General features: G+C 40.8%; 25 non-coding genes across 25 annotated transcripts; all 25 read right to left on the minus strand.

The window, feature by feature from the left end:
* Positions 1–234: 234 nt before the first annotated feature.
* Positions 235–353, minus strand: LOC139293432 (5S ribosomal RNA). The gene has a single exon (XR_011598042.1). It is a non-coding gene; the product is annotated as a 5S ribosomal RNA (ribosomal RNA).
* A 524-nt stretch (positions 354–877) lies between these two features.
* Positions 878–996, minus strand: LOC139293641 (5S ribosomal RNA). Its single transcript, XR_011598242.1, has one exon. It is a non-coding gene; the product is annotated as a 5S ribosomal RNA (ribosomal RNA).
* Positions 997–1,515: 519 nt separating this feature from the next.
* On the minus strand, positions 1,516–1,634 carry LOC139293611 (5S ribosomal RNA). The gene has a single exon (XR_011598214.1). It is a non-coding gene; the product is annotated as a 5S ribosomal RNA (ribosomal RNA).
* Positions 1,635–2,167: 533 nt separating this feature from the next.
* Positions 2,168–2,286, minus strand: LOC139293433 (5S ribosomal RNA). The gene has a single exon (XR_011598043.1). It is a non-coding gene; the product is annotated as a 5S ribosomal RNA (ribosomal RNA).
* Positions 2,287–2,805: 519 nt separating this feature from the next.
* LOC139293434 (5S ribosomal RNA) lies at positions 2,806–2,924 on the minus strand. Its single transcript, XR_011598044.1, has one exon. It is a non-coding gene; the product is annotated as a 5S ribosomal RNA (ribosomal RNA).
* Positions 2,925–3,457: 533 nt separating this feature from the next.
* LOC139293436 (5S ribosomal RNA) lies at positions 3,458–3,576 on the minus strand. Its single transcript, XR_011598045.1, has one exon. It is a non-coding gene; the product is annotated as a 5S ribosomal RNA (ribosomal RNA).
* A 519-nt stretch (positions 3,577–4,095) lies between these two features.
* LOC139293437 (5S ribosomal RNA) lies at positions 4,096–4,214 on the minus strand. Its single transcript, XR_011598046.1, has one exon. It is a non-coding gene; the product is annotated as a 5S ribosomal RNA (ribosomal RNA).
* Positions 4,215–4,747: 533 nt separating this feature from the next.
* On the minus strand, positions 4,748–4,866 carry LOC139293438 (5S ribosomal RNA). Its single transcript, XR_011598047.1, has one exon. It is a non-coding gene; the product is annotated as a 5S ribosomal RNA (ribosomal RNA).
* A 519-nt stretch (positions 4,867–5,385) lies between these two features.
* On the minus strand, positions 5,386–5,504 carry LOC139293563 (5S ribosomal RNA). Its single transcript, XR_011598167.1, has one exon. It is a non-coding gene; the product is annotated as a 5S ribosomal RNA (ribosomal RNA).
* Positions 5,505–6,042: 538 nt separating this feature from the next.
* Positions 6,043–6,161, minus strand: LOC139293439 (5S ribosomal RNA). The gene has a single exon (XR_011598048.1). It is a non-coding gene; the product is annotated as a 5S ribosomal RNA (ribosomal RNA).
* Positions 6,162–6,685: 524 nt separating this feature from the next.
* LOC139293682 (5S ribosomal RNA) lies at positions 6,686–6,804 on the minus strand. Its single transcript, XR_011598280.1, has one exon. It is a non-coding gene; the product is annotated as a 5S ribosomal RNA (ribosomal RNA).
* A 538-nt stretch (positions 6,805–7,342) lies between these two features.
* LOC139293441 (5S ribosomal RNA) lies at positions 7,343–7,461 on the minus strand. The gene has a single exon (XR_011598050.1). It is a non-coding gene; the product is annotated as a 5S ribosomal RNA (ribosomal RNA).
* A 524-nt stretch (positions 7,462–7,985) lies between these two features.
* On the minus strand, positions 7,986–8,104 carry LOC139293442 (5S ribosomal RNA). Its single transcript, XR_011598051.1, has one exon. It is a non-coding gene; the product is annotated as a 5S ribosomal RNA (ribosomal RNA).
* Positions 8,105–8,642: 538 nt separating this feature from the next.
* On the minus strand, positions 8,643–8,761 carry LOC139293443 (5S ribosomal RNA). Its single transcript, XR_011598052.1, has one exon. It is a non-coding gene; the product is annotated as a 5S ribosomal RNA (ribosomal RNA).
* Positions 8,762–9,285: 524 nt separating this feature from the next.
* On the minus strand, positions 9,286–9,404 carry LOC139293544 (5S ribosomal RNA). The gene has a single exon (XR_011598149.1). It is a non-coding gene; the product is annotated as a 5S ribosomal RNA (ribosomal RNA).
* A 538-nt stretch (positions 9,405–9,942) lies between these two features.
* LOC139293527 (5S ribosomal RNA) lies at positions 9,943–10,061 on the minus strand. Its single transcript, XR_011598132.1, has one exon. It is a non-coding gene; the product is annotated as a 5S ribosomal RNA (ribosomal RNA).
* Positions 10,062–10,585: 524 nt separating this feature from the next.
* LOC139293669 (5S ribosomal RNA) lies at positions 10,586–10,704 on the minus strand. The gene has a single exon (XR_011598267.1). It is a non-coding gene; the product is annotated as a 5S ribosomal RNA (ribosomal RNA).
* A 519-nt stretch (positions 10,705–11,223) lies between these two features.
* On the minus strand, positions 11,224–11,342 carry LOC139293529 (5S ribosomal RNA). Its single transcript, XR_011598134.1, has one exon. It is a non-coding gene; the product is annotated as a 5S ribosomal RNA (ribosomal RNA).
* A 524-nt stretch (positions 11,343–11,866) lies between these two features.
* Positions 11,867–11,985, minus strand: LOC139293642 (5S ribosomal RNA). The gene has a single exon (XR_011598243.1). It is a non-coding gene; the product is annotated as a 5S ribosomal RNA (ribosomal RNA).
* Positions 11,986–12,504: 519 nt separating this feature from the next.
* On the minus strand, positions 12,505–12,623 carry LOC139293673 (5S ribosomal RNA). The gene has a single exon (XR_011598271.1). It is a non-coding gene; the product is annotated as a 5S ribosomal RNA (ribosomal RNA).
* Positions 12,624–13,142: 519 nt separating this feature from the next.
* On the minus strand, positions 13,143–13,261 carry LOC139293444 (5S ribosomal RNA). Its single transcript, XR_011598053.1, has one exon. It is a non-coding gene; the product is annotated as a 5S ribosomal RNA (ribosomal RNA).
* Positions 13,262–13,785: 524 nt separating this feature from the next.
* Positions 13,786–13,904, minus strand: LOC139293445 (5S ribosomal RNA). The gene has a single exon (XR_011598054.1). It is a non-coding gene; the product is annotated as a 5S ribosomal RNA (ribosomal RNA).
* Positions 13,905–14,442: 538 nt separating this feature from the next.
* LOC139293537 (5S ribosomal RNA) lies at positions 14,443–14,561 on the minus strand. Its single transcript, XR_011598142.1, has one exon. It is a non-coding gene; the product is annotated as a 5S ribosomal RNA (ribosomal RNA).
* Positions 14,562–15,082: 521 nt separating this feature from the next.
* LOC139293446 (5S ribosomal RNA) lies at positions 15,083–15,201 on the minus strand. The gene has a single exon (XR_011598055.1). It is a non-coding gene; the product is annotated as a 5S ribosomal RNA (ribosomal RNA).
* Positions 15,202–15,734: 533 nt separating this feature from the next.
* LOC139293447 (5S ribosomal RNA) lies at positions 15,735–15,853 on the minus strand. Its single transcript, XR_011598056.1, has one exon. It is a non-coding gene; the product is annotated as a 5S ribosomal RNA (ribosomal RNA).
* Positions 15,854–15,873: the final 20 nt, after the last annotated feature.

The following is a 15,873-nucleotide window of genomic DNA, read 5'->3' on the forward strand; positions in this document are numbered from 1 at the left end:
GTAAAATTGGCTACATATTGCCTAATGACTAGAGCAGGAAATGTGTATCCATCTTCACACCGCCTATTGAATGTGATGGCTGGAAATGAGAGCAATTAAAATAGAAGTACAATACAGAGCACAAAGTCCAGACTGCCAAATAAAAGCATGTAGAATGTGTTCACTGGCTCTGTACTGTCCTGTCTCCACTACAGAAGGAGCAGCGCCCTCTGCTGACGAAAGCGGACAAGAAAATGCTTACGGCACCTGGTATTCCCAGGCGGTCTCCCATCCAAGTACTAACCAGGCCCGACCCTGCTTAGCTTCCGAGATCAGACGAGATCGGGCGTGTTCAGAGTGGTATGGCCGTAAACGGCTACTGCTGTCGCACACGGGCTATTTATAAATGCTAAAACATCACCAACGCTTCTTTTAATACAGTGTAAAAATGCTCTGTTGCAAGTCAAAGCCATGTATTCAAAATCTTAAGTAAAAGTACATAAGTAAATACATTTAAAGTTCCAAAAGTGAAAATACTTATTATGCAGAACGGCCCATTTTCAGAATAACATATACAGTATATATATAAAAACATTTTGAAGCATAAAGTAGAGTAAAATACAGTGGCTACTTTAGCAAATGTACTTGGTTACAGTCCACCACTGTAAAATTGGCTACATATTGCCTAATGACTAGAGCAGGAAATGTGTATCCATCTTCACACCGCCTATTGAATGTGATGGCTGGAAATGAGAGCAATTAAAATAGAAGTACAATACAGAGCACAAAGTCCAGACTGCCAAATAAAAGCATGTAGAATGTGTTCACTGGCTCTGTACTGTCCTGTCTCCACTACAGAAGGAGCAGCGCCCTCTGCTGACGAAAGCGGACAAGAAAATGCTTACGGCACGTGGTATTCCCAGGCGGTCTCCCATCCAAGTACTAACCAGGCCCGACCCTGCTTAGCTTCCGAGATCAGACGAGATCGGGCGTGTTCAGAGTGGTATGGCCGTAAACGATTACTGCTGTCGCACACGGGCTATTTATAAATGCTAAAACATCACCAACGCTTCTTTTAATACAGTGTAAAAATGCTCTGTTGCAAGTCAAAGCCATGTATTCAAAATCTTAAGTAAAAGTACATAAGTAAATACATTTAAAGTTCCAAAAGTAAAAATACTCATTATGCAGAACGGCCCATTTTCAGAATAACATATATATATATAAAAACATTTTGAAGCATAAAGTAGAATACAATACAGTGGCTACTTTAGCAAATGTACTTGGTTACAGTCCACCACTGTAAAATTGGCTACATATTGCCTAATGACTAGAGCAGGAAATGTGTATCCATCTTCACACCGCCTATTGAATGTGATGGCTGGAAATGAGAGCAATTAAAATAGAAGTACAATACAGAGCACAAAGTCCAGACTGCCAAATAAAAGCATGTAGAATGTGTTCACTGGCTCTGTACTGTCCTGTCTCCACTACAGAAGGAGCAGCGCCCTCTGCTGACGAAAGCGGACAAGAAAATGCTTACGGCACCTGGTATTACCAGGCGGTCTCCCATCCAAGTACTAACCAGGCCCGACCCTGCTTAGCTTCCGAGATCAGACGAGATCGGGCGTGTTCAGAGTGGTATGGCCGTAAACGATTACTGCTGTCGCACACGGGCTATTTATAAATGCTAAAACATCACCAACGCTTCTTTTAATACAGTGTAAAAATGCTCTGTTGCAAGTCAAATCCATGTATTCAAAATCTTAAGTAAAAGTACATAAGTAAATACATTTAAAGTTCCAAAAGTAAAAATACTCATTATGCAGAACGGCCCATTTTCAGAATAACATATATATATATAAAAACATTTTGAAGCATAAAGTAGAGTAAAATACAGTGGCTACTTTAGCAAATGTACTTGGTTACAGTCCACCACTGTAAAATTGGCTACATATTGCCTAATGACGAGAGCAGGAAATGTGTATCCATCGGCAACACTGCATCTTCACACCGCCTATTGAATGTGATGGCTGGAAATGAGAGCAATTAAAATAGAAGTACAATACAGAGCACAAAGTCCAGACTGCCAAATAAAAGCATGTAGAATGTGTTCACTGGCTCTGTACTGTCCTGTCTCCACTACAGAAGGAGCAGCGCCCTCTGCTGACGAAAGCGGACAAGAAAATGCTTACGGCACCTGGTATTCCCAGGCGGTCTCCCATCCAAGTACTAACCAGGCCCGACCCTGCTTAGCTTCCGAGATCAGACGAGATCGGGCGTGTTCAGAGTGGTATGGCCGTAAACGATTACTGCTGTCGCACACGGGCTATTTATAAATGCTAAAACATCACCAACGCTTCTTTTAATACAGTGTAAAAATGCTCTGTTGCAAGTCAAAGCCATGTATTCAAAATCTTAAGTAAAAGTACATAAGTAAATACATTTAAAGTTCCAAAAGTAAAAATACTCATTATGCAGAACGGCCCATTTTCAGAATAACATATATATATATAAAAACATTTTGAAGCATAAAGTAGAATACAATACAGTGGCTACTTTAGCAAATGTACTTGGTTACAGTCCACCACTGTAAAATTGGCTACATATTGCCTAATGACTAGAGCAGGAAATGTGTATCCATCTTCACACCGCCTATTGAATGTGATGGCTGGAAATGAGAGCAATTAAAATAGAAGTACAATACAGAGCACAAAGTCCAGACTGCCAAATAAAAGCATGTAGAATGTGTTCACTGGCTCTGTACTGTCCTGTCTCCACTACAGAAGGAGCAGCGCCCTCTGCTGACGAAAGCGGACAAGAAAATGCTTACGGCACCTGGTATTCCCAGGCGGTCTCCCATCCAAGTACTAACCAGGCCCGACCCTGCTTAGCTTCCGAGATCAGACGAGATCGGGCGTGTTCAGAGTGGTATGGCCGTAAACGATTACTGCTGTCGCACACGGGCTATTTATAAATGCTAAAACATCACCAACGCTTCTTTTAATACAGTGTAAAAATGCTCTGTTGCAAGTCAAATCCATGTATTCAAAATCTTAAGTAAAAGTACATAAGTAAATACATTTAAAGTTCCAAAAGTAAAAATACTCATTATGCAGAACGGCCCATTTTCAGAATAACATATATATATATAAAAACATTTTGAAGCATAAAGTAGAGTAAAATACAGTGGCTACTTTAGCAAATGTACTTGGTTACAGTCCACCACTGTAAAATTGGCTACATATTGCCTAATGACGAGAGCAGGAAATGTGTATCCATCGGCAACACTGCATCTTCACACCGCCTATTGAATGTGATGGCTGGAAATGAGAGCAATTAAAATAGAAGTACAATACAGAGCACAAAGTCCAGACTGCCAAATAAAAGCATGTAGAATGTGTTCACTGGCTCTGTACTGTCCTGTCTCCACTACAGAAGGAGCAGCGCCCTCTGCTGACGAAAGCGGACAAGAAAATGCTTACGGCACCTGGTATTCCCAGGCGGTCTCCCATCCAAGTACTAACCAGGCCCGACCCTGCTTAGCTTCCGAGATCAGACGAGATCGGGCGTGTTCAGAGTGGTATGGCCGTAAACGATTACTGCTGTCGCACACGGGCTATTTATAAATGCTAAAACATCACCAACGCTTCTTTTAATACAGTGTAAAAATGCTCTGTTGCAAGTCAAAGCCATGTATTCAAAATCTTAAGTAAAAGTACATAAGTAAATACATTTAAAGTTCCAAAAGTAAAAATACTCATTATGCAGAACGGCCCATTTTCAGAATAACATATATATATATAAAAACATTTTGAAGCATAAAGTAGAATACAATACAGTGGCTACTTTAGCAAATGTACTTGGTTACAGTCCACCACTGTAAAATTGGCTACATATTGCCTAATGACTAGAGCAGGAAATGTGTATCCATCTTCACACCGCCTATTGAATGTGATGGCTGGAAATGAGAGCAATTAAAATAGAAGTACAATACAGAGCACAAAGTCCAGACTGCCAAATAAAAGCATGTAGAATGTGTTCACTGGCTCTGTACTGTCCTGTCTCCACTACAGAAGGAGCAGCGCCCTCTGCTGACGAAAGCGGACAAGAAAATGCTTACGGCACCTGGTATTCCCAGGCGGTCTCCCATCCAAGTACTAACCAGGCCCGACCCTGCTTAGCTTCCGAGATCAGACGAGATCGGGCGTGTTCAGAGTGGTATGGCCGTAAACGATTACTGCTGTCGCACACGGGCTATTTATAAATGCTAAAACATCACCAACGCTTCTTTTAATACAGTGTAAAAATGCTCTGTTGCAAGTCAAATCCATGTATTCAAAATCTTAAGTAAAAGTACATAAGTAAATACATTTAAAGTTCCAAAAGTAAAAATACTCATTATGCAGAACGGCCCATTTTCAGAATAACATATATATATATAAAAACATTTTGAAGCATAAAGTAGAGTAAAATACAGTGGCTACTTTAGCAAATGTACTTGGTTACAGTCCACCACTGTAAAATTGGCTACATATTGCCTAATGACGAGAGCAGGAAATGTGTATCCATCGGCAACACTGCATCTTCACACCGCCTATTGAATGTGATGGCTGGAAATGAGAGCAATTAAAATAGAAGTACAATACAGAGCACAAAGTCCAGACTGCCAAATAAAAGCATGTAGAATGTGTTCACTGGCTCTGTACTGTCCTGTCTCCACTACAGAAGGAGCAGCGCCCTCTGCTGACGAAAGCGGACAAGAAAATGCTTACGGCACCTGGTATTCCCAGGCGGTCTCCCATCCAAGTACTAACCAGGCCCGACCCTGCTTAGCTTCCGAGATCAGACGAGATCGGGCGTGTTCAGAGTGGTATGGCCGTAAACGATTACTGCTGTCGCACACGGGCTATTTATAAATGCTAAAACATCACCAACGCTTCTTTTAATACAGTGTAAAAATGCTCTGTTGCAAGTCAAAGCCATGTATTCAAAATCTTAAGTAAAAGTACATAAGTAAATACATTTAAAGTTCCAAAAGTAAAAATACTCATTATGCAGAACGGCCCATTTTCAGAATAACATATATATATATAAAAACATTTTGAAGCATAAAGTAGAATACAATACAGTGGCTACTTTAGCAAATGTACTTGGTTACAGTCCACCACTGTAAAATTGGCTACATATTGCCTAATGACTAGAGCAGGAAATGTGTATCCATCTTCACACCGCCTATTGAATGTGATGGCTGGAAATGAGAGCAATTAAAATAGAAGTACAATACAGAGCACAAAGTCCAGACTGCCAAATAAAAGCATGTAGAATGTGTTCACTGGCTCTGTACTGTCCTGTCTCCACTACAGAAGGAGCAGCGCCCTCTGCTGACGAAAGCGGACAAGAAAATGCTTACGGCACCTGGTATTCCCAGGCGGTCTCCCATCCAAGTACTAACCAGGCCCGACCCTGCTTAGCTTCCGAGATCAGACGAGATCGGGCGTGTTCAGAGTGGTATGGCCGTAAAAGATTACTGCTGTCGCACACGGGCTATTTATAAATGCTAAAACATCACCAACGCTTCTTTTAATACAGTGTAAAAATGCTCTGTTGCAAGTCAAATCCATGTATTCAAAATCTTAAGTAAAAGTACATAAGTAAATACATTTAAAGTTCCAAAAGTGAAAATACTTATTATGCAGAACGGCCCATTTTCAGAATAACATATACAGTATATATATAAAAACATTTTGAAGCATAAAGTAGAGTAAAATACAGTGGCTACTTTAGCAAATGTACTTGGTTACAGTCCACCACTGTAAAATTGGCTACATATTGCCTAATGACTAGAGCAGGAAATGTGTATCCATCGGCAACACTGCATCTTCACACCGCCTATTGAATGTGATGGCTGGAAATGAGAGCAATTAAAATAGAAGTACAATACAGAGCACAAAGTCCAGACTGCCAAATAAAAGCATGTAGAATGTGTTCACTGGCTCTGTACTGTCCTGTCTCCACTACAGAAGGAGCAGCGCCCTCTGCTGACGAAAGCGGACAAGAAAATGCTTACGGCACCTGGTATTCCCAGGCGGTCTCCCATCCAAGTACTAACCAGGCCCGACCCTGCTTAGCTTCCGAGATCAGACGAGATCGGGCGTGTTCAGAGTGGTATGGCCGTAAACGATTACTGCTGTCGCACACGGGCTATTTATAAATGCTAAAACATCACCAACGCTTCTTTTAATACAGTGTAAAAATGCTCTGTTGCAAGTCAAAGCCATGTATTCAAAATCTTAAGTAAAAGTACATAAGTAAATACATTTAAAGTTCCAAAAGTGAAAATACTTATTATGCAGAACGGCCCATTTTCAGAATAACATATACAGTATATATATAAAAACATTTTGAAGCATAAAGTAGAGTAAAATACAGTGGCTACTTTAGCAAATGTACTTGGTTACAGTCCACCACTGTAAAATTGGCTACATATTGCCTAATGACTAGAGCAGGAAATGTGTATCCATCTTCACACCGCCTATTGAATGTGATGGCTGGAAATGAGAGCAATTAAAATAGAAGTACAATACAGAGCACAAAGTCCAGACTGCCAAATAAAAGCATGTAGAATGTGTTCACTGGCTCTGTACTGTCCTGTCTCCACTACAGAAGGAGCAGCGCCCTCTGCTGACGAAAGCGGACAAGAAAATGCTTACGGCACGTGGTATTCCCAGGCGGTCTCCCATCCAAGTACTAACCAGGCCCGACCCTGCTTTGCTTCCGAGATCAGACGAGATCAGGCGTGTTCAGAGTGGTATGGCCGTAAACGATTACTGCTGTCGCACACGAGCTATTTATAAATGCTAAAACATCACCAACGCTTCTTTTAATACAGTGTAAAAATGCTCTGTTGCAAGTCAAAGCCATGTATTCAAAATCTTAAGTAAAAGTACATAAGTAAATACATTTAAAGTTCCAAAAGTGAAAATACTTATTATGCAGAACGGCCCATTTTCAGAATAACATATACAGTATATATATAAAAACATTTTGAAGCATAAAGTAGAGTAAAATACAGTGGCTACTTTAGCAAATGTACTTGGTTACAGTCCACCACTGTAAAATTGGCTACATATTGCCTAATGACTAGAGCAGGAAATGTGTATCCATCGGCAACACTGCATCTTCACACCGCCTATTGAATGTGATGGCTGGAAATGAGAGCAATTAAAATAGAAGTACAATACAGAGCACAAAGTCCAGACTGCCAAATAAAAGCATGTAGAATGTGTTCACTGGCTCTGTACTGTCCTGTCTCCACTACAGAAGGAGCAGCGCCCTCTGCTGACGAAAGCGGACAAGAAAATGCTTACGGCACCTGGTATTCCCAGGCGGTCTCCCATCCAAGTACTAACCAGGCCCGACCCTGCTTAGCTTCCGAGATCAGACGAGATCGGGCGTGTTCAGAGTGGTATGGCCGTAAACGATTACTGCTGTCGCACACGGGCTATTTATAAATGCTAAAACATCACCAACGCTTCTTTTAATACAGTGTAAAAATGCTCTGTTGCAAGTCAAAGCCATGTATTCAAAATCTTAAGTAAAAGTACATAAGTAAATACATTTAAAGTTCCAAAAGTGAAAATACTTATTATGCAGAACGGCCCATTTTCAGAATAACATATACAGTATATATATAAAAACATTTTGAAGCATAAAGTAGAGTAAAATACAGTGGCTACTTTAGCAAATGTACTTGGTTACAGTCCACCACTGTAAAATTGGCTACATATTGCCTAATGACTAGAGCAGGAAATGTGTATCCATCTTCACACCGCCTATTGAATGTGATGGCTGGAAATGAGAGCAATTAAAATAGAAGTACAATACAGAGCACAAAGTCCAGACTGCCAAATAAAAGCATGTAGAATGTGTTCACTGGCTCTGTACTGTCCTGTCTCCACTACAGAAGGAGCAGCGCCCTCTGCTGACGAAAGCGGACAAGAAAATGCTTACGGCACCTGGTATTCCCAGGCGGTCTCCCATCCAAGTACTAACCAGGCCCGACCCTGCTTAGCTTCCGAGATCAGACGAGATCGGGCGTGTTCAGAGTGGTATGGCCGTAAACGATTACTGCTGTCGCACACGGGCTATTTATAAATGCTAAAACATCACCAACGCTTCTTTTAATACAGTGTAAAAATGCTCTGTTGCAAGTCAAAGCCATGTATTCAAAATCTTAAGTAAAAGTACATAAGTAAATACATTTAAAGTTCCAAAAGTGAAAATACTTATTATGCAGAACGGCCCATTTTCAGAATAACATATACAGTATATATATAAAAACATTTTGAAGCATAAAGTAGAGTAAAATACAGTGGCTACTTTAGCAAATGTACTTGGTTACAGTCCACCACTGTAAAATTGGCTACATATTGCCTAATGACTAGAGCAGGAAATGTGTATCCATCGGCAACACTGCATCTTCACACCGCCTATTGAATGTGATGGCTGGAAATGAGAGCAATTAAAATAGAAGTACAATACAGAGCACAAAGTCCAGACTGCCAAATAAAAGCATGTAGAATGTGTTCACTGGCTCTGTACTGTCCTGTCTCCACTACAGAAGGAGCAGCGCCCTCTGCTGACGAAAGCGGACAAGAAAATGCTTACGGCACCTGGTATTCCCAGGCGGTCTCCCATCCAAGTACTAACCAGGCCCGACCCTGCTTAGCTTCCGAGATCAGACGAGATCGGGCGTGTTCAGAGTGGTATGGCCGTAAACGATTACTGCTGTCGCACACGGGCTATTTATAAATGCTAAAACATCACCAACGCTTCTTTTAATACAGTGTAAAAATGCTCTGTTGCAAGTCAAAGCCATGTATTCAAAATCTTAAGTAAAAGTACATAAGTAAATACATTTAAAGTTCCAAAAGTGAAAATACTTATTATGCAGAACGGCCCATTTTCAGAATAACATATACAGTATATATATAAAAACATTTTGAAGCATAAAGTAGAGTAAAATACAGTGGCTACTTTAGCAAATGTACTTGGTTACAGTCCACCACTGTAAAATTGGCTACATATTGCCTAATGACTAGAGCAGGAAATGTGTATCCATCTTCACACCGCCTATTGAATGTGATGGCTGGAAATGAGAGCAATTAAAATAGAAGTACAATACAGAGCACAAAGTCCAGACTGCCAAATAAAAGCATGTAGAATGTGTTCACTGGCTCTGTACTGTCCTGTCTCCACTACAGAAGGAGCAGCGCCCTCTGCTGACGAAAGCGGACAAGAAAATGCTTACGGCACCTGGTATTCCCAGGCGGTCTCCCATCCAAGTACTAACCAGGCCCGACCCTGCTTAGCTTCCGAGATCAGACGAGATCGGGCATGTTCAGAGTGGTATGGCCGTAAACGATTACTGCTGTCGCACACGGGCTATTTATAAATGCTAAAACATCACCAACGCTTCTTTTAATACAGTGTAAAAATGCTCTGTTGCAAGTCAAAGCCATGTATTCAAAATCTTAAGTAAAAGTACATAAGTAAATACATTTAAAGTTCCAAAAGTGAAAATACTTATTATGCAGAACGGCCCATTTTCAGAATAACATATACAGTATATATATAAAAACATTTTGAAGCATAAAGTAGAGTAAAATACAGTGGCTACTTTAGCAAATGTACTTGGTTACAGTCCACCACTGTAAAATTGGCTACATATTGCCTAATGACTAGAGCAGGAAATGTGTATCCATCGGCAACACTGCATCTTCACACCGCCTATTGAATGTGATGGCTGGAAATGAGAGCAATTAAAATAGAAGTACAATACAGAGCACAAAGTCCAGACTGCCAAATAAAAGCATGTAGAATGTGTTCACTGGCTCTGTACTGTCCTGTCTCCACTACAGAAGGAGCAGCGCCCTCTGCTGACGAAAGCGGACAAGAAAATGCTTACAGCACCTGGTATTCCCAGGCGGTCTCCCATCCAAGTACTAACCAGGCCCGACCCTGCTTAGCTTCCGAGATCAGACGAGATCGGGCGTGTTCAGAGTGGTATGGCCGTAAACGATTACTGCTGTCGCACACGGGCTATTTATAAATGCTAAAACATCACCAACGCTTCTTTTAATACAGTGTAAAAATGCTCTGTTGCAAGTCAAAGCCATGTATTCAAAATCTTAAGTAAAAGTACATAAGTAAATACATTTAAAGTTCCAAAAGTGAAAATACTTATTATGCAGAACGGCCCATTTTCAGAATAACATATACAGTATATATATAAAAACATTTTGAAGCATAAAGTAGAGTAAAATACAGTGGCTACTTTAGCAAATGTACTTGGTTACAGTCCACCACTGTAAAATTGGCTACATATTGCCTAATGACTAGAGCAGGAAATGTGTATCCATCTTCACACCGCCTATTGAATGTGATGGCTGGAAATGAGAGCAATTAAAATAGAAGTACAATACAGAGCACAAAGTCCAGACTGCCAAATAAAAGCATGTAGAATGTGTTCACTGGCTCTGTACTGTCCTGTCTCCACTACAGAAGGAGCAGCGCCCTCTGCTGACGAAAGCGGACAAGAAAATGCTTACGGCACGTGGTATTCCTAGGCGGTCTCCCATCCAAGTACTAACCAGGCCCGACCCTGCTTAGCTTCCGAGATCAGACGAGATCGGGCGTGTTCAGAGTGGTATGGCCGTAAACGATTACTGCTGTCGCACACGGGCTATTTATAAATGCTAAAACATCACCAACGCTTCTTTTAATACAGTGTAAAAATGCTCTGTTGCAAGTCAAAGCCATGTATTCAAAATCTTAAGTAAAAGTACATAAGTAAATACATTTAAAGTTCCAAAAGTAAAAATACTCATTATGCAGAACGGCCCATTTTCAGAATAACATATATATATATAAAAACATTTTGAAGCATAAAGTAGAATACAATACAGTGGCTACTTTAGCAAATGTACTTGGTTACAGTCCACCACTGTAAAATTGGCTACATATTGCCTAATGACTAGAGCAGGAAATGTGTATCCATCTTCACACCGCCTATTGAATGTGATGGCTGGAAATGAGAGCAATTAAAATAGAAGTACAATACAGAGCACAAAGTCCAGACTGCCAAATAAAAGCATGTAGAATGTGTTCACTGGCTCTGTACTGTCCTGTCTCCACTACAGAAGGAGCAGCGCCCTCTGCTGACGAAAGCGGACAAGAAAATGCTTACAGCACCTGGTATTCCCAGGCGGTCTCCCATCCAAGTACTAACCAGGCCCGACCCTGCTTAGCTTCCGAGATCAGACGAGATCGGGCGTGTTCAGAGTGGTATGGCCGTAAACGATTACTGCTGTCGCACACGGGCTATTTATAAATGCTAAAACATCACCAACGCTTCTTTTAATACAGTGTAAAAATGCTCTGTTGCAAGTCAAAGCCATGTATTCAAAATCTTAAGTAAAAGTACATAAGTAAATACATTTAAAGTTCCAAAAGTGAAAATACTTATTATGCAGAACGGCCCATTTTCAGAATAACATATACAGTATATATATAAAAACATTTTGAAGCATAAAGTAGAGTAAAATACAGTGGCTACTTTAGCAAATGTACTTGGTTACAGTCCACCACTGTAAAATTGGCTACATATTGCCTAATGACTAGAGCAGGAAATGTGTATCCATCTTCACACCGCCTATTGAATGTGATGGCTGGAAATGAGAGCAATTAAAATAGAAGTACAATACAGAGCACAAAGTCCAGACTGCCAAATAAAAGCATGTAGAATGTGTTCACTGGCTCTGTACTGTCCTGTCTCCACTACAGAAGGAGCAGCGCCCTCTGCTGACGAAAGCGGACAAGAAAATGCTTACGGCACGTGGTATTCCCAGGCGGTCTCCCATCCAAGTACTAACCAGGCCCGACCCTGCTTAGCTTCCGAGATCAGACGAGATCGGGCGTGTTCAGAGTGGTATGGCCGTAAACGATTACTGCTGTCGCACACGGGCTATTTATAAATGCTAAAACATCACCAACGCTTCTTTTAATACAGTGTAAAAATGCTCTGTTGCAAGTCAAAGCCATGTATTCAAAATCTTAAGTAAAAGTACATAAGTAAATACATTTAAAGTTCCAAAAGTAAAAATACTCATTATGCAGAACGGCCCATTTTCAGAATAACATATATATATATAAAAACATTTTGAAGCATAAAGTAGAATACAATACAGTGGCTACTTTAGCAAATGTACTTGGTTACAGTCCACCACTGTAAAATTGGCTACATATTGCCTAATGACTAGAGCAGGAAATGTGTATCCATCTTCACACCGCCTATTGAATGTGATGGCTGGAAATGAGAGCAATTAAAATAGAAGTACAATACAGAGCACAAAGTCCAGACTGCCAAATAAAAGCATGTAGAATGTGTTCACTGGCTCTGTACTGTCCTGTCTCCACTACAGAAGGAGCAGCGCCCTCTGCTGACGAAAGCGGACAAGAAAATGCTTACGGCACGTGGTATTCCCAGGCGGTCTCCCATCCAAGTACTAACCAGGCCCGACCCTGCTTAGCTTCCGAGATCAGACGAGATCAGGCGTGTTCAGAGTGGTATGGCCGTAAACGATTACTGCTGTCGCACACGGGCTATTTATAAATGCTAAAACATCACCAACGCTTCTTTTAATACAGTGTAAAAATGCTCTGTTGCAAGTCAAAGCCATGTATTCAAAATCTTAAGTAAAAGTACATAAGTAAATACATTTAAAGTTCCAAAAGTAAAAATACTCATTATGCAGAACGGCCCATTTTCAGAATAACATATATATATATAAAAACATTTTGAAGCATAAAGTAGAATACAATACAGTGGCTACTTTAGCAAATGTACTTGGTTACAGTCCACCACTGTAAAATTGGCTACATATTGCCTAATGACTAGAGCAGGAAATGTGTATCCATCTTCACACCGCCTATTGAATGTGATGGCTGGAAATGAGAGCAATTAAAATAGAAGTACAATACAGAGCACAAAGTCCAGACTGCCAAATAAAAGCATGTAGAATGTGTTCACTGGCTCTGTACTGTCCTGTCTCCACTACAGAAGGAGCAGCGCCCTCTGCTGACGAAAGCGGACAAGAAAATGCTTACGGCACCTGGTATTCCCAGGCGGTCTCCCATCCAAGTACTAACCAGGCCCGACCCTGCTTAGCTTCCGAGATCAGACGAGATCGGGCGTGTTCAGAGTGGTATGGCCGTAAACGATTACTGCTGTCGCACACGGGCTATTTATAAATGCTAAAACATCACCAACGCTTCTTTTAATACAGTGTAAAAATGCTCTGTTGCAAGTCAAAGCCATGTATTCAAAATCTTAAGTAAAAGTACATAAGTAAATACATTTAAAGTTCCAAAAGTGAAAATACTTATTATGCAGAACGGCCCATTTTCAGAATAACATATACAGTATATATATAAAAACATTTTGAAGCATAAAGTAGAGTAAAATACAGTGGCTACTTTAGCAAATGTACTTGGTTACAGTCCACCACTGTAAAATTGGCTACATATTGCCTAATGACTAGAGCAGGAAATGTGTATCCATCTTCACACCGCCTATTGAATGTGATGGCTGGAAATGAGAGCAATTAAAATAGAAGTACAATACAGAGCACAAAGTCCAGACTGCCAAATAAAAGCATGTAGAATGTGTTCACTGGCTCTGTACTGTCCTGTCTCCACTACAGAAGGAGCAGCGCCCTCTGCTGACGAAAGCGGACAAGAAAATGCTTACGGCACCTGGTATTCCCAGGCGGTCTCCCATCCAAGTACTAACCAGGCCCGACCCTGCTTAGCTTCCGAGATCAGACGAGATCGGGCGTGTTCAGAGTGGTATGGCCGTAAACGATTACTGCTGTCGCACACGGGCTATTTATAAATGCTAAAACATCACCAACGCTTCTTTTAATACAGTGTAAAAATGCTCTGTTGCAAGTCAAAGCCATGTATTCAAAATCTTAAGTAAAAGTACATAAGTAAATACATTTAAAGTTCCAAAAGTGAAAATACTTATTATGCAGAACGGCCCATTTTCAGAATAACATATACAGTATATATATAAAAACATTTTGAAGCATAAAGTAGAGTAAAATACAGTGGCTACTTTAGCAAATGTACTTGGTTACAGTCCACCACTGTAAAATTGGCTACATATTGCCTAATGACTAGAGCAGGAAATGTGTATCCATCGGCAACACTGCATCTTCACACCGCCTATTGAATGTGATGGCTGGAAATGAGAGCAATTAAAATAGAAGTACAATACAGAGCACAAAGTCCAGACTGCCAAATAAAAGCATGTAGAATGTGTTCACTGGCTCTGTACTGTCCTGTCTCCACTACAGAAGGAGCAGCGCCCTCTGCTGACGAAAGCGGACAAGAAAATGCTTACGGCACCTGGTATTCCCAGGCGGTCTCCCATCCAAGTACTAACCAGGCCCAACCCTGCTTTGCTTCCGAGATCAGACGAGATCGGGCGTGTTCAGAGTGGTATGGCCGTAAACGATTACTGCTGTCGCACACGGGCTATTTATAAATGCTAAAACATCACCAACGCTTCTTTTAATACAGTGTAAAAATGCTCTGTTGCAAGTCAAAGCCATGTATTCAAAATCTTAAGTAAAAGTACATAAGTAAATACATTTAAAGTTCCAAAAGTGAAAATACTTATTATGCAGAACGGCCCATTTTCAGAATAACATATTGATATATATAAAAACATTTTGAAGCATAAAGTAGAATACAATACAGTGGCTACTTTAGCAAATGTACTTGGTTACAGTCCACCACTGTAAAATTGGCTACATATTGCCTAATGACTAGAGCAGGAAATGTGTATCCATCTTCACACCGCCTATTGAATGTGATGGCTGGAAATGAGAGCAATTAAAATAGAAGTACAATACAGAGCACAAAGTCCAGACTGCCAAATAAAAGCATGTAGAATGTGTTCACTGGCTCTGTACTGTCCTGTCTCCACTACAGAAGGAGCAGCGCCCTCTGCTGACGAAAGCGGACAAGAAAATGCTTACGGCACCTGGTATTCCCAGGCGGTCTCCCATCCAAGTACTAACCAGGCCCGACCCTGCTTAGCTTCCGAGATCAGACGAGATCGGGCGTGTTCAGAGTGGTATGGCCGTAAACGATTACTGCTGTCGCACACGGGCTATTTATAAATGCTAAAACGTCACCAACGCTTCTTTTAATACAGTGTAAAAATGCTCTGTTGCAAGTCAAATCCATGTATTCAAAATCTTAAGTAAAAGTACATAAGTAAATACATTTAAAGTTCCAAAAGTAAAAATACTCATTATGCAGAACGGCCCATTTTCAGAATAACATATATATATATAAAAACATTTTGAAGCATAAAGTAGAGTAAAATACAGTGGCTACTTTATCAAATGTACTTGGTTACAGTCCACCACTGTAAAATTGGTTACATATTGCCTAATGACGAGAGCAGGAAATGTGTATCCATCGGCAACACTGCATCTTCACACCGCCTATTGAATGTGATGGCTGGAAATGAGAGCAATTAAAATAGAAGTACAATACAGAGCACAAAGTCCAGACTGCCAAATAAAAGCATGTAGAATGTGTTCACTGGCTCTGTACTGTCCTGTCTCCACTACAGAAGGAGCAGCGCCCTCTGCTGACGAAAGCGGACAAGAAAATGCTTACGGCACCTGGTATTCCCAGGCGGTCTCCCATCCAAGTACTAACCAGGCCCGACCCTGCTTAGCTTCCGAGATCAGACGAGATCGGGCGTGTTCAGAGTGGTATGGCCGTAAACGATTACTGCTGTCGCACACG

The sequence above is a fragment of the Enoplosus armatus genome, chromosome 11 (assembly GCF_043641665.1).
Source record: "Enoplosus armatus isolate fEnoArm2 chromosome 11, fEnoArm2.hap1, whole genome shotgun sequence".
Classification (NCBI taxonomy): domain Eukaryota; kingdom Metazoa; phylum Chordata; class Actinopteri; order Centrarchiformes; family Enoplosidae; genus Enoplosus; species Enoplosus armatus.